General features: G+C 34.9%; 1 protein-coding gene across 4 annotated transcripts in view; it reads right to left on the reverse strand.

Moving 5' to 3' along the window:
• CAMKMT (calmodulin-lysine N-methyltransferase) overlaps positions 1 to 17126 on the reverse strand; it is a 379952-nt gene that overhangs the window by 274375 nt on the left and 88451 nt on the right. The gene's annotated exons all lie outside the window — the stretch shown is intronic.

Consider the following 17126-nt stretch of genomic DNA (forward strand, 5'->3'; position numbering starts at 1 on the left):
AGGATCGAGCCCCACATCGGGCTTTCTTCTCAGCAGGGAGCCTGCTTTCTCCTCTCTCTGCCTGCTTCCCTGCCTACTTGTGATCTCTGTCAAATATATAAATAAAATCTTAAAAGAAAATTGTATTAATGATGTTCATATGATGTTGGTTACCAAAAAAAGTCTAAAACTAGTAAGTGGGGAAAAAATGCAAGTTACCCAACATGCAAAATATAAATTCATTTATTTAAAGTAGTATATAAGTACCTAAACATACATAGCTCTCTGGAAGGATAATAATCAAAATGTTAATAGAGAATTAATAGGTTTAAATGATGGGAATATGAATTAATTTGTCATGAGAATATGACTTTTACTTTCTTATTTAACCTCTTCTGTATTGTTCAAAATTCAAATGAGTGTGTATGTGTATTATATTTTTAGAATGTTTTATTTTTATCTTCTAAAAGAAACCATAAAATAATACCCTCCATTCACTCAATCATTTAATATCAATTTGATGCTTAAAAAATATTACGGTCTTCTCCAAAGACACATGGAGAAAGGAAATAAATTGAAAGTGAAGGTATGCATTCCATTCTTCTATTCCATTTTACTCAAAACATTGGGAGGTCATATTATGCTCTACCTATTAGTAAATTCACTTCCAGAAGAAACTGCTTATATTTTAGAAATGAATTAACCCTTTCAGAACACAAGTGTAGGAACTATTGTGCAAGGATACAGCATGAACTCATTCTGATGTGATAGAGAAATTCCACATACCTAGCATAGACAGGGTATGAAACCAAACAAGGTCAAGGGATTCTGGCTCTACCTTTACCTCATCATTAATAAGAGGTCATGTTGCCATTCTAAATAGTGCTGGATTGTACACCCAAGGCATATACCTAAAGCACCAACAAGGCAGAAGTAGCAAAATTAATTATTAAAAGACTTGATAAAGAATATTACTTTGGGTATAAACTTAATACTCATTTACATTTATTCATTCAAAAAACATTTATTGGGCACCCTCTATAGCGCACATTCAGTGCTAAGTACAAGGATAGTGACAAGCAAGACAGTGACATTCCCTGCACTCCTAGAATTTGCTTTTTATTTACTTTTTTTAAAGATTTTATTTATTTATTTGACAGACAGAGATCACAAGTAGGCAGAGAGGCAGGAAGAAAGAGAGGAGGAAATAGGCTCCCTGCCGAGCAGAGAGCCCTATGCGGGGCTTGATCCCAGGACCCTGGGATCATGACCTGAGCCGAAGGCAGAAGCTTTAACCCACTGAGCCACCCAGGCACCCCTAGAATTTGCATTTTAATACAGTAACACATTTTTCAGCTAAATAAATTTCTTCTGGTTGCCACAGAGTAATAGTGATTAAGAACACCGACTCTGAAGCCAAGCTGTTAGGTAGTAATCCCTCTTCACCCATTTACTAGCTATACAACTTTGGGCAAGTTACTTAACATTCTTTTGCCTCAGTTTCCTCAGCTGGGAATAATAATACCTCTTCTCAGAGTTTTTAAGTAAGTTAATCAAGAAGTAAAGTGCTTAGAAGAGAGCTGTCACACACATTAAAGACTAAGGAAAAAATTCAAACATATAGGATTTTATTGGGTTTTTCATAGAGGTACCGACCCGGATTACAACAAGGAGCACAAAAGCACTTAATTTTTCTTTAACAAAAATATCCTTATTTTCTTTGTATTCAAAATTTTTTGAGATGGTCTGGAAACTGGGGATTGAAAAAATAATATCATATTTGATAAAGGGGTCTATTAGTCAGAAACATACTCCCAGATGGAAAAAGCTCTCCTTAACAACCGATCATTCTCTGAAATCATGTCTTTGTTTGCTTATTGTATTTCCCATTTAAAAAAAGAAAAGAAAAGTAAGTTCCAAGAATACTATACTGCCAGTGCTCAAGACAATACCTGAAATAAATGGGATCAACGTTTTTTAAAATGAGTGAACAAAGAGAGTTCCCATAACACAAAACTGTGAACTCAATCGGATTTGAAGTAAATGTTTTTGACAAGTTTGCAAAGTCCAAATCCTCATAAAATGTATGGAACTTTAAATATTATATACTAAAATAATCATTAGTTAAAAACAAGATTGTTCACCATAGTTGTAGTATATTCTAATACAAATAGGGAGGGGAAAAAGGAATAAAGAACGGCATATGTGAGTTGAATATGCTCTTGAAAATATAAGAGTCTTCTTAGCATTTCTGTTCCATAAAAATAAACGGTATTTCTTGATTCTTTCCATTTTGGTGTTGCTCATTTTAATTTTTGCTATGAAACAAATTAGTTCATTTTCTCTTCTTTGAGAGAAAATAAAATGATCAAGTTCCCTGTCGTTTTGGTCATAGCATTAATTTACATCCATTTCAAGCTCACATATTAAAAGAAATCTGACTTACCACAAGCAGCAAAGTTTTAGTGTTTGAATCAAATCACTAAAGACAATTTTTTTAAAAACTTTTTCACATTTCATAGCCCCAAGATCCTCATTACCTAACCTGCATAACTGTGCCTACAGTTTAATTCCAAAGAAATAACACATAAAATCTTTCAATTATACCCTTTTCTTTTGAAACAAATTATTTACATTTTTATGGAAATTATTTGCTGTGATTGAAGATTAACAACATAATGGAAGTAGTCACAGCTGTTTTTTTTCCCCCTGTTATGTTATCTATAGGTGGAAAAATGAGAAGCTTTGATTATGCAAATTAAAACAGAATCTATTATCTTCTTCCTGATCTATGTCCTGATCATAGAGGGTTTTTAAGCAATGTTAGTTTCACACATTAGGAATCACAGTCAGTTAACTACTGCAGCTAACCGATGGGCTATATTTGCAGACTCTATCAGTTTGACCCAGCTTCCAGAGCTTAATGGTCCTCCAGGCTAAAAGGGAAAGCTGATCCATCAGGCTTGCATTAGCATAGAATCACACTCGAAGCTTATTGATGTGTGTTCAGCATAACTACCACCCCCAGAACCCAGCTCAGTCCATTATTTTCATTTTATCTCAAGTCATTTGTATGGTTGTCTGCCCCAGTTAAAGCTCCAGCAAGACTGGTACTTAAATGAATTTGTGAGAAAGGAGACAAATGCCCCCTGAACTTTCAGCACTTTGCTATCAAGGCTTGCTAACATAAAATATACTAGTACTCTTAGGTCCACTTAGTGAGCATATCAAGAATAGCCCATTGCAGGGGGAAAAAAGTCACTTAGCACCCTATTAGCCAACAAGGAGTGTAATGATTAAATGATTTTTTTAACTGTAATTTTAAAGCACTGCTCTGATTTCTGCTGAAAGCTATTTATAAAAAATAAATTTCATAACAGCTATGTCTTTGCTGCTTAAATACCTTTCTTTTTTTAAAATACAGAATACACACTAAAATAAATGTTCCCAGTAATAATACATTTCATCACCTAGGGAAATGTTACATTTAACGGTAACAAGAAAAACAACAATCTATAACAACTAGGCATTTAATGTGCACAAAACCCCATAATAAGAAGGGATTTAATGTGTGGTAAACCCTGTAATGGGTTTGTATATAATCAGGCATTTGAGGTATACATAAAATCACTTTAATTGTAAATCTTTAAAATGAAAATAAAGTGCTTTGGTAGCTGTTTTGAATATACAATAACTATTGAAATTCTAAAGCTGGTCTTCAAAACTATTTTTTATGAATTTACATAGTGCTTACAGCTATAATTCTGAGGGAATCTGAAAAGGGTACAGTTTCCAAACCTTTCTTTCTTTTTTTTTTTTTTAATTTAGAAGTAATCTAAGGACTACAAAGGTGAAGTGACCAGCCCAGATCCCATAGCGAGTTAGTATAACTAAAACTCAAAAAGTTGGTGGTGAATTTTCAATTTGTTTATCTGTCACTTAAAATTCAGTGATATTCTTGCCCCACTGTTTGTCTTACTGCTATACTCGGGAAAGAATAACTGATTACTGATCTTCCAAAGAAGAAAAACATTTAAGCGGGAGGATTTCTGCTTCAATTATAGTAAAGATCATGAGGCCAGGATAGGCAAGGTGCCTCTGCTAAAATATTTTTTCTTATGAGCCCCATCTTCCTAACCATATTTACAGGTAAAGCAAAAAAAGAGGAGAGTTATTGGTGGTGATTTCTTTAATTTTCCCCTAGTTCCTTTCCTCCAAAAGAGAGAGGACATGTAGAAAAGGAAAACTGGCTATAGACAAATGTTTTCATTCTAAGATCTTCCTTCATAGGAATGTACAAATTTCTGTAATAAATTTGAGAATTAGAGGGTAAGAGATCTAAGATGATCAAGAAAGACCTAAACATTCTTCTACAGCAAATAAAGTGTTAAATATCCACTAATAACCTTTCTTTTCAACTACATAGATTCTGTTATTTCTCTATTAAGGACTAGAATGTTTCCCACCCCTACAGTCAGGATGTAGCCAATCATATCTAATCTAATTCTTCTGTTGTAAGTCCTCCATCACTAGTGAAAACGCTGAACACATTTTTACACACACACAGCACAGAGACATAAATATCTTTTTGTTCAAGTTGCATATTTCAAGAGTCTACTATCTACTAGCAATGTGTTAGAATTCATGTTGATCTGACTTTCATTGAACAAATATTTGAATTATACAAAGCACAATTTAGGTTACAAAGACAGGCAGCATACAGCAAGTCCCCTACTGTCATGGAGTTTACCATAAAGGGTAGAAGCCATGATTTCAACATTTTATAAATCCCACCCCATGCTACTTAATACTTACGATTGATAAATGTCAATCAAATTAAACCGAGTTCTCACTTTGACTTTTTTTTTTCAAAGTCAGGGTTGATAACTATAAACTTTCAGTTAAGGAGCCAGGTCTTTAACAAGGAGTTTTCCAGCTATAATGGATTCTGAATTTTTTTTTAATTATAACAATGTAAGTAGGAATACAAAATGAATTTAGAAACAACAAAAATAAGAGATTAGTTGTATAAATCTCTTTCTAAACGCCAAGCATTGTTCTAAGAACTTTAAATGTTACACTCATTTGATCTTTATATTAACCCTGGAAGGTGGGCACAGTCTTTCTTATTTTACAGATAAGGGAACTGTGGCACAAAGAAGTTAAATAACTTAGTCAAAGTTCTACAGCTAATAAATGACGAGGCTGAAACCCAGGCAATCAGGCTCCAGATAGAGCATTTCTTAACCATCACACAATATTCACTCTCAAGACACTAGAGTTTACTTTAAGAACTTTTCAACGGGTGTGTTTCTTTGGACCATATCCCATTAAATTCTTCCAGCTGCAGTAGATGATAATTGGGTTGGAAACCTTCTCAGTATCTTGCAAACCACTGCCATATCATGTTTTCCTCAAGTCCTCCATAGTGTATCATGGCAACACAATTTCTTCACCTTTTCCTGCACTGCTTAGACTTCAAAGTACAGTTTAAAGGGAGAGTAGACAGAAAGGATTAAGCCAGATAATACAGAAAGCATTTACTAGAACTACTGGTGACTTCCTTTATCCTGCCCGTCTTTAGAGCTAAGCCTCCTTCTAGAAGTCTTATTTCTAGATTTGGTTTTGGCATCACCAGCCCTGCTTTCATTTTACTGATTTCCTCCCCAAGAACAGTATCACCAAATGTGACATTACCTAATTAATTCAGCACCTGGGTACCTGTGGGTGCCTTCTCAAATTATTCCTCAGTCACAAAAATAAAAACACCCTTCAGGTAATTGGGAGGGGTAGCACCCCAGGTTGCCATACAGAAGCAGAGCTAATGTGATAATGACCTTCTGCGTCATACAAGGACCACTATCCACAAGTAAACCAAGATTTCAAGAGAGTCACTTCACAACAAAATCAAAAGCTTAAAGTTCAGGCTACAAATTGATGGCAATGTTGCTAGAAGTAAACTAGATCCTGTTAGACGAAGAATATCCTCTCGAAGTTTAAATAAAATGTTTATTGAGGTGCACCAATTCTTTCATGTCAGGAAATTCCTTTGATTCACTGATATAATACAATTCTAAATGAGAGCACAGTAGTGACCTAACAGGAAAGCCTCTCCAAAAATGCTTGACTTGTACACAGATTCCTTGCTACATTGTGCTTGGGGACATCATGCCTTTTGAGAGGTAAGTAAGATACAGAAATAGATCAGGAATGAAAAAGTCTACTGGCTATTAAAGCTCATTTGCTTTATTTTCCTAATTTAAGGTTTAGTCCCTAAGCAAGGCTAGCACTCAGTCACTAGGCCTTTGGGGACCTTTGAGATACCCTGGAAGCATGGAAAGGCAATGAAGACCCATGAATGGAGGTTCCTGGCAGTGTATTTGGAAGGGTAGATGTACAGGTTCTTTTATTGGTTGGAATGTGATTGAATATTAGGTGAAATATTCAATGTACTTACTTAACTCACCCAATTTCATCGAATAATGTATTGCTACTTTATTCAGACTACATTTAACACAAATCATCAATGTTGAACCTAAGTTTCTACTGTAAAAGCTCTAATAGTTAGTTGCATGTAAAAAACAATTAAATTTCTCAATTTTTGCTGAAAACAGGAAAAAAATGAAGTCATTTACTGTGATTTACCCAATTGTTTCTAGGAGTTTTTAAATATACCCATTTTATTTAAGAATTGCAGAACAAACTTCTCCATCTTTTCTAAGAATTGTGAAAGTCAGATGTTACCATCCCCTTAAAAGAATTTCTCCAAAATATGCAGTCAGGCATATTATTTTCCATCTTTCCTTCCATACTATTCTAATTCTTATTTCCATTAAGAAAACACTGCCTCAAGCTTTATGCTCATTTCCAAAGACTCTCCTATTTCTAAAAGGCTACTTCTTTGAAACTCTGAAAGACTAAAAAGCAGCACTGAAAAACACGTTTTATGGTCACTCTTAAAGTCATTTTACTAGACTAAATATATCACCCATGGCAGAGGGGAAAAAAAAAAAGAGGAAATTTGATTTAAAACCTAGGTCCTAGAGATGATATCTAAGTAATTCATTAAACTATGCATTAAAAGCTAATTCCATACTCTAACAGTGACATCTGTCCCCCAAAATGGACAATAAATTTACTTTTAATAAAAATGTGTGCTCTATAAACTACATGATACAAATTTCCTTAAACTAACCTGAATCCATTCTCTGTACTAAAGATGACAAAAATTATCCCACTAGCTGAATTTCATTGCCAAGCTGTCAACTTGAATTTCTTCTGTTTAAAAATAGCTGTTCATTACATTCAGTAATGGGCTGTCAAAGCACTACAGCACTGAACCTGTATCATACACAGAAGCAATTGGGCAATGTGCATTATTATGTTTAGATTACTTGCATTCTTTACAAGACCCCTGGGCTAATTTTAAATGAGATGGTTCACTTGAACTAACTCAAAATCTATTTTATCTTACCTTAAAGCTAATACATATTTTCCATTTATGACTTGCTAGTGCAAGCATTCATAGGAGGTAAGACAAAAAAAAAAAAAAAACTCATGGAATACATGAGTGTAAGTGAACACGCACATACGTGTGTTTTACAGGTTTATGTGTGGTTTTGCTCCCTGTCGTCATATCTATTTTTAATAATAGATGATTGAATTACAACACCGGGCACACCAAATGAGATAATGTCGCCAACATGTGAGCAAGCATTGTCGTCTCCATGAATACATGATAGGTTGTTAACTGGAAGCATCACTCCTACAGCAGATAGTGTTTGATATTTCAGCCTAGTGAATCAATTAGACATCTTTTTAACTAGTTAATGCATAATAATTCACCATATAATTGAGTATGGGGTATTGCGAACAACTTGAAAAAAAGCACATAAAATCCGCAGCTGGATCATTCTTCCACAGCATGATAGCATAACCCCAAAGGCATGCAACAACAGCTACGGGATATCAAATAGATGGCAACTAAACTGGTCACAAATGACTTGTAAATACACGTAATGAATGCAAGGACCAGGTTAATAATTTTTTTTTAATCTTCACAAGTCTTTATTTTCATTAATACACAGTAGCTACTGGGAGCATCATGTGAGGAGAGATCGTAGTAGTCACGACATTGAAAAATAAATCTTACTTTTTAAAAAATCACTTCCAGATTCCTACCCCCCTTATTTCAAAGCTATAATGATTTGCACACCCATAGACTCCAGGGTTGGTGAAGATAAAATAAACTTCAGTATTTCAGCAAGATTAAAACTCTGTAAGCCAAATCTGCCCAAGAGAATATTTCGTGGCAGGAATAACAATGTTTCTTTGTTGTTGTTAAATGTGTTGAAGAAAAAGGGGGTAAGCATACACACATTATATTTCAATGTTGCTTCTGTGAGTCACCAATACACCAGGTGCATGTGAGGCTAACAGTTGAATAAAAACACTAAGAAAAACACCCCAAATATGCAGTTATTGTATTTATTTACTTTGAGGACAAAATATTCTGTCTAAAATCTGAGATAATCAGAACTATGCCTACTTAGAAGCCTAATAAACATGATATATTGATGCTCTTCACACTCCAAGATACACTGAAAATAAGAAAATTTATTCTATTTTAAACTAACTTTGATCCTCAGATACATCTATATTTTATTCCTAAAACTCTCCAAACACTTCATTCCATCATGGCTCCTTTAACAACATGGAAGAAGATTTCAGCAAAAAATCCATTTTTAACGTAATTTAGCCCTATTTCAGCTAAAAATGCCTAAATTTTTCAACCACCAACCAAATACAAATGGGGTGTACTGAACAGATTTATAATTAAGAATCAGTTTTGTGTTTTGCCAACTGGTTAAGTAGGTGTTAATGCCAATACATAAACTATATTGTATCCGTGTCGCTTTGTTTAAATAAGAGAAAATTAAAATATTTATATTTTTTTCAAAAATGAAGTAAATTATTGTGGCCATTTGGCTATGACATGCAGTCAAAATAGAAATCCTCTTTCCAAAACATTAGTATGAAAAATTTTGAATATATAGGAAATGTGAAAGAATTTTACAGAGAAGACCCATATACCCACACACTTAGAAGCTACCATTAACATTTTACTATCTTTGAATTATTACGGACCAATCTGACAGAGAAATTTTTAGTCAAAGATAAACATGTTTCAGAAGAATAAATTAAATAAAGGATAGCAAAAAGAGTGTAATGCTTTACTGAATAATGAACCTATGAAGTTAATAGTTACTACTTTTGATTGCAGCCAGATTCTCATAAATGGTCATCTCCATTTTTAAAAACTATGATATCCCTTGGTCCTAATAAAAGGCAAATAAATCTAAATTAATTCTACATTAAATTCTGATTATTATATCTTGATTTGAAGGGAAATATGACTGTAGTATTGGAACACACTTCATCATTTGGAAAGAATATAGACCAAGAAACAAAAACATCATTCTAGTTTTTTTTTTTTTTAATTACAAACCAAGAATTAGGTTAATTTTTCTCATCATTAGTATATGAGAAACTAAAACTATTCTAATTTAACATTATGTCTGCATAATATTTGTGTTATGAAAAACAACTCTTCTACTTCAAATCTCTGCTTCAGCAAAAGAATACCACCCATGGTACTCTCTCTAGGAACCAAATTGTTTCTTCTACTATAATAAAATTATTTTTTTATTAACATATAAAATTCTAGCAGATTTGGAGAGTTAATATTCCTCTGCTTTTCACTTTATTTATGTAAGAAAGAAGTTTTAAAATTGGAGTCACAAACAAGAATAACAGCTTAGCTTCTAACTTTCATTTTCTCAGAGGAACATTTGCAAAGAAAGTTCAGTACTGCTTCCTCCAATCCTTTGATTGGGCACTTCCTGCAAAACTTCACCAGGTCAGAGAGCATAGGGATTGAAAAAACAATAGGTAAAGCACATTTTTAATGCTCAAATAATCTTTTATACATTAAAGACTTACGTGGAAGAAAAATTCCTAAATCTCAAAGGCCACTATTATTTAAATAATTTTAACAAGTATTACTAAAACTAGAACACTTTCTGTTTTATTGAAATATTTTTCATACCCCAAATTATTCTGGGGTCCACAAAGAAAGAATGAATTGCACTATTTATTTCCCCTTTTTTCAAAAGATAAAAAAGTATACACTAATTAGAAGTGAATAAGCTTTTGGATATTTTTTTCTCCAAAGTTGAAAGTGATTTTTATTTGGCCTTGAAACTATACATGAACATGCATGGGTAAAAGTGTATCTAAAAATATGTTAGTGTATACAAGATATTCTTAATCACTACAAACTATGTTTAAGCAAGTTTGGAATGCTTCGTACAGCCTTTTAACGTTTTTATTTGTTGATGAATCAACAATGTTTGGCATAATTAACGCTAAGATCTTCAAAACTCAATGACTGAAAATAATTGCTTCTCTTTTCTTTCCTGAGTACTCTGAAGCCCAACCTAAAGATTTAGAGCTGACTGGACAAATATAAAGGATGTCAAACACAGTGACCGCTGACATGCCATTCAAGGCACATGGAAGAGAGTTCAGGCTTCAATGCTTCTCAACTGCTCATTGGTAAGATCAGCTATCAGTGAGACACAGGATAAGTCAGCATTACTCACTGAGCCTGCTATGACCTTAAAATCATTGCTCCTGGGGCATGTTCATCCACCAATTAGTTTATATGCTCACTAGAAACCCACTGCTCAGTAAATGCACTGGTCTCTCATTCCACAGTGTTGATGAAGTGTGTGTGATGGCTTTCTCTTCGCAACTTGACCCCAAAAGCTGACCTATCTCAGGCTGAAGCATTCAAGTCACTTGAGCACCCCTTGGTTATCATGGATTTTGTTACTTTACTTAAAAACTACCACAGTTTAGCTGATTTGACAAACACAAATGTTATGGTGATTATGAGATGCCTTATGCAAAACAAAATAAAAATCAAAATTGAATTTTCCAGTTTTATTCACAAAACTGGTAAGTGAAACATTTGCTAATACTTTCAAAAGAAGAAATTTCCTTGCTATTTTTAAACAATTATAATTAGCACAAATCTGCCAAGCCTATCTTTTCTAAAATTTTGAAAATATTCTCCTTTTGGGCAGGGTAAAGTCCAATGAATAAAAGGAGACACTTTTGAAAAATAAAAAGACTGGATCTAAAATGAGAAAAAAGTAAATGAAAAAAACCTCCAAGCTTTCTAGATATCAACATACAAAAACTGAGGGCACAGCCAAAATGAGATATTTAAGAAGGGAACTAGTGGTGGGTAATACAAGTAAAAATGCCCTGTGCATAACTGTAAACGGTTAAAAGATCCCAGCCCGAGAGCTCTATCAGCATAGAGATTGCTAGTTAAATAACACGTGTAGGTTTATTTTTAAATACTTGAGGATAGAGCTCAGTCTTGATTCTTTCCCTTCAGGTTTCCACAAGAGGAGAAAATGTTCCCTTATTCTTTCCACAAAGGAAGAAGGAAACTAAGGGGTCAGCCTTGAGCTCACTTCCGACCTGCTTCTTGGAAAATGATCCAATTGAGGTGTTTGGCCTTTTTATAGCAACTTTATTTAGATATAATTTACATGCCATAAAAGTCCACCCCTTTAAAGTGTACAAGTGAAGGGTTTATCATGTATTTACAGAATTGTGTGACTGCTACCACAATCAATTTTAGAACATTTTCATGACTCCAAAAAGAAATCCTGTATTGTTTAGCACTCACTCCCTCATCCCTGCCACAGGCAACTACTAATCTACTTTCTGTCTCTATAGATTTACCTGTTCTGGACAGTTGATATAAATGGCATCATGTAATATGTGGGTTTTTGTGACTGACTTCTTACTCTCAGCAAAACGTTTTCAAGGCTCATCCCTATCATTTTGTTGTTGAAAAATATTTCATTGAATATTTACACCTCATTTTGTTTAGCCATTTACGATTGGGTCTTACCGCAATACAAAATAATGCGTAAGAACGATGGTTTATAACATTTGTGTATAGATAATCATTAGTGAAAAATCACCTTACAGATGTGAATTACATGTCATATTAGCTATTTGCACATTCTCAGTTGGGTGAACTTAATTGACTTACAGAATTAGTAACATTGATTTATAAGAAATAAACCATAAAATTACTAAACTTTAATAACACCAAGAATTAATCGTTCTGAAAAGTTAGTGGAAATTTTCAAAGAGCAACATTTAAGTACTTAAATTATATATATGCATGATACCCCATGACCCAGCAATCTTACTCCCAGGTCTACAGCCCAAAGAGATTCTCACACAGCATTACTGACTGTGATAGAGAACTGCAGGCCATCTAGGGGAGTGGAAAGGCAAAGCGTGGTATCACGTAATACCATGTATTTACCAGACGCAACAAATTGGATGAATAGGCAGAAATGTTGATAAATCCTGTAGTATAACATTGAATGAAAATAACTAAGACACAGAATACAACCTCCAGCAAAATACCCATTATATAAATTCAAAATATACAATTCGATCAACAGTATGTGTTTTATAAGGACACATTAAAACAAACAAACATGAATAAAGAAAGAAAGGGACCATGCAGGACCCATGATGATAGTGGGAACACTCTGTATCTAGGGTTACCGGAAAATTTAGGGGGTTATTATTTTTCAAAAAACATCTGCTGTCCTTACCTGGTAAAGGAGGATACTTTTCCACCTTATTAACAATAAGTGTGGCCATATAAATTGCTCTGGCCAGTAACATGTGAAAGCAAGTGTTTGAGGCCCAGCACATTGTTCAGTATGTTTCTTTTCCAACTCATGCAATTGTTCTGGAATTTGCTTCATCATCCTGGGTCCCAGATTGAAGACATCGTGGACCAGAGCCACAATAAACCCAAGATAAACATGCAATACACAAAAAACTTTGGTGTTGCAAGCCACTAAACTCAGGGCTCATGCTGTTTGTTACTGCAGCAATACATGTCTCATTATGACTGATACATTCACATGCATCTACATGATATGTAAATCTCCTCCAAGTTTACTCATCCAAAACCACTGCACAGTACTAACGTGATGGACACAGGTTGGGGGCAGAGAGAAAATAAAGCCCTTACCTCTAGAGGTTTTATTAAAGACATACATAAAACCGGAGGAGAATAAGAGGAATCAATTATCCTAGTGAAAAATCATCTCGATGATGAGTTATAAAATGTGGGTTTTAATCCTACTACACTACCTATAAAATGTGGGTTTTAATCCTACTACACATTATTCAAATGCCTTAAGCCAAATCTCTTAACCACTCTGAATCTCCATTTCTTTATCTGAAAATTTGGGAGGAAGGGTATACTCTAAGCTCCAAGGTTTTTCCAATTCTGAGGTTCTACGTTTCTGTAAAAAGTAATATTTAGATGAGTCATATATCCACTAAATAAAAATAGAACTTCAAGTGGAGATAAGTTAAAATTATTTATTCTCATCATAAATGGTTTGCTATATAAAAATTTTGTTCACTTATCAGAAATATGAGTTATATTAAACACAGAACACTTGGGTAACCAAGTATAGACTGCCTTCATAAATGCTAAAGTGGAAAGGGAATAAGCAAAGGTCCAGATATGGGAATGATCAATATGCATGACAGTGAAAGTAAAGAGACCGGTGAGGCCATAATTCCTTGACTTACAATGAGGAATGGCCAACGATAAGCATTAGGGCAAAGACTGACTGAAAAAAGACCTTGATCTGGACCAAAAGTATACAGGGTACACAAGAGGTGGAAAACAGAGGTGGAAGGAGGCCCCTGGGTCTGAACTTAGGTTGTCAAAGTAAATGAGGATATAAGGAAAAGAACAAATCCAGGAGACTCTGAGAACAAATAGCCAACACCACTGAACCTGACATAATTGACATTCAATAAATACTTGTTCACTGGATACAGATCATGCAACTTTTTTTGAACTAAGAACTTTTACTAAAAACTAAGAAATTTTACTTTCTCCAAATATTCCCAAACCAAACATAAAGACCAATTTATTGATGCATCACATTACCAAGACCCCTTCTCGTCCAGTAAAGAGTACCTCCCATGAGATTAAGACCCCAAATAAACTGTTTCAGGCTTTTTCTACTACCTTTGTTCTTGGTTCAGGCAAAGAACAGGATCCATTCAGAAACAAGCTACTTACTTAATGCCTTATGCGTCTCATCATGCCCACTTGCCGATGTCCCACACCATCCCGAACCCTAGCCCATAACCATCATGCTAGTTACCTGCCATGCTTAGCAGCCTCCTGACACACTTACACGTCTAGCGACTTGTATAAGAGAGAAATTTTGCTTAAAGAAAAAGAAATATATGCATATTAAGCTCATATTCAAAAGTTCAGCAAATGAATTCTTGCCTCAAAGTTATGTATAATAACAGTCTATTATCAATTCTTTCTTTATTCTCTTTGTCATCATTCAGGTATCTCTTGCTTCAGGATTAGTCATGGTTCAAGCAGTCTACTCTTCACACAACCATGTGCCCTTCCCTGACTCTAGTCATTCCTGATTTCTCTCAACCCAGCATACGTAGTTTTTGGAAGATTTTACATTGGATAATCATCAGTTTAGCTTCTACTTTTGTATTATCCTGTACTATTTTCATTTGTTTGTTTTAAGTCAGATAGTGAGTATGGAAAGGCTGTGTGGTCAGATGGAGGGCAAGGATGTCTTTCTTAGAGAGATTATAAAAGTTGTACAAAAGCACACAAGTTCTAGGAATGAGAGAGGATTCGAGGTACCCTAACACTTCAAAAGGCAGAGAAATCAGTGAATGGGACAATTAACATAGCTTAATTCTAATAAACATCTTTAAGTTCATAGTAGCATCTGACCTATAATAATGCTCCACATGTTTTAGCTTTATCACCCTGGAGCAGATATTGCTATTGTTGTTGCTGCTGTTTTTACTGTTTTATTATTATTAGACAGAAAACATAGTGGTTCAGAGATCCTCTAAGTCAAATCAAAGTAACTCCAGGCCCACCTGACATCTTGACTTCAATCCCATGAGATTGCCTGAATCACACAGTTCAGTTCTTGAGTTAATGACCCTCAAAATTTGTGAGATAATAAATGTCTATTGTTGTTTTAAGCCACTAAGTTTTGGGGTAATTTGTTAGGCAGCATCAGCTAACTATGTGCACAACTCCCCTTAACTCTCAATGGCCAGAACGTGTCACAAGGCTAATGACCCAAGGGAGTTGAGGTAGTACTTTCATTGCGTACTTTTTTGTCCTTTAAAAAAAAAAAAAAAAAAAAATCTGAGTCTTGGTTCTGTTTTAAAGGAAAAAAGGAATGGAAATGGACATCAGATACACAGCTGCTCACCTTCTCCTTCAATTCAGTCCTCTCCAGGAAGAAAAACAATCTTCAGAAAGGAAGAGAAAGAAACAACATAAAGAAGAAAACATAGCCCACAATAAGTAACGAAACAATAGAAGATCTAGAAGATCTAGTAGCTGCTTTAAGAGGGTCTAAATCTCCAGCAAAAGCAATCTACATTTCACCATAGCTAACTAAATTTAAAACTTGTTATCTGTAATCCGCTATCAGTAATCACACTGAGGAATCATGACAAATGACTAAAAGAAGAAAACAGGAGGATGGAAATGCTATTATGATTTTCTGGAAAAGATAAATAAGTACACATAAAAAACCTGAACAAGGGCACCTGGGTGGCTCAGTCATTAAGCGTCTGCCTTCAGCTCAGGTCATGATCCCAGGGTCCTGGGACTGAGCCCCGAGTCGGGCTCTCTGCGCAGCGGGGAGCCTGCTTCTCCCTCTCCCACTCCCCCTGCTTGTGTTCACTCTCTTTCTGTATCTCTCTTTCTGTCAAATAAATAAATAATAAATCTTTAAAAAAAAAAAAGCAAAAAACAAACCTGAACAATAGCTTAAAGTCCATGATAAAATTTTGTAACTGATTATTAACTAAGTAGTTTATACATGTTTAGAAGAGATGCACTGTTCAAGTATAGACCAAAATCGTGCTAAGCACAAGTGTGGGAAGTGTCAGAATGCTCTTTCTTGCCCCTAACATTGCCCTTGAGTTTTCAAGATTTTTAAGCAGTGACTTAAGACATAAAAGGGATGCCTACGAAATGCTCATGTGACACATCTGGGAATGATACATACACTAAGAGAATCAAAATTTTAAATGATCTTGACAGCTTGCAATACAGTCATTCATATATCCAACAATTCTAAGAAGTTATTTCATGGAGTTAATTTTTGTCTCCTCAAAAAAGATACTAAATTCATCAGGGCAGGATTGAATTACACCTTGTTTCAAAACCTCCTATGGTATCCATCACGGTGTTGGGAACATAGACCGTATTTCACTAATGTTTAGTGACTTGGAGTTGAACTTACCAACTATAAATGCAGAAAAGCTTAGAATAAATTTGCCATCTGGGCAACATAATGCTCTCTTACTTTTTCCCTGATGCCATATCATTTATCTTCTTCAAATACCACTTCAAATTGAATTTTTCTAGCATACCCTTCCCGAGCTGCCTTTATTTTTATTTTTTTTTTTTAAAGATTTTATTTATTTATTTGTCAGAGAGAGAGCAAGCGAGAGCGAGCACAGGCAGACAGAGTGGAAGGCAGAGTCAGAGGGAGAAGCAGGCTCCCTGCGGAGCAAGGAGCCCGATGCGGGACTCGATCCCAGGACGCTGGGATCATGACCTGAGCCGAAGGCAGCTGCCCAACCAACTGAGCCACCCAGGCGTCCCCCGAGCTGCCTTTAGACCTTTAAAGAAAGACTGTATCAGACAAAATTTGGAGGATACTTAAAAGCCTTGTCACTTTTCTCTTTCTTTATTTTTTGTTTCAGTATTACAGCCAGTCTGTGCCATTAGACTTTAAGCTCACGAGACTGCTTCGGCTGTGTTTTAAAGCTTTTTTCCCCATACATATGAAGTGAGAATAGATGCACACCCCCTTTGCAGAGCTGCACAACATAACATTTTCTTGTTACAATTCAATATCATTGCAGCAAGATAAGCACACCCCATAGTCTCATTTAACAGACATGAAGAAGTCAAGCTCTATTGTTCAATG

The sequence above is a fragment of the Mustela erminea genome, chromosome 7 (assembly GCF_009829155.1).
Source record: "Mustela erminea isolate mMusErm1 chromosome 7, mMusErm1.Pri, whole genome shotgun sequence".
In the NCBI taxonomy this organism is placed as follows: Eukaryota; Metazoa; Chordata; class Mammalia; order Carnivora; family Mustelidae; genus Mustela; species Mustela erminea.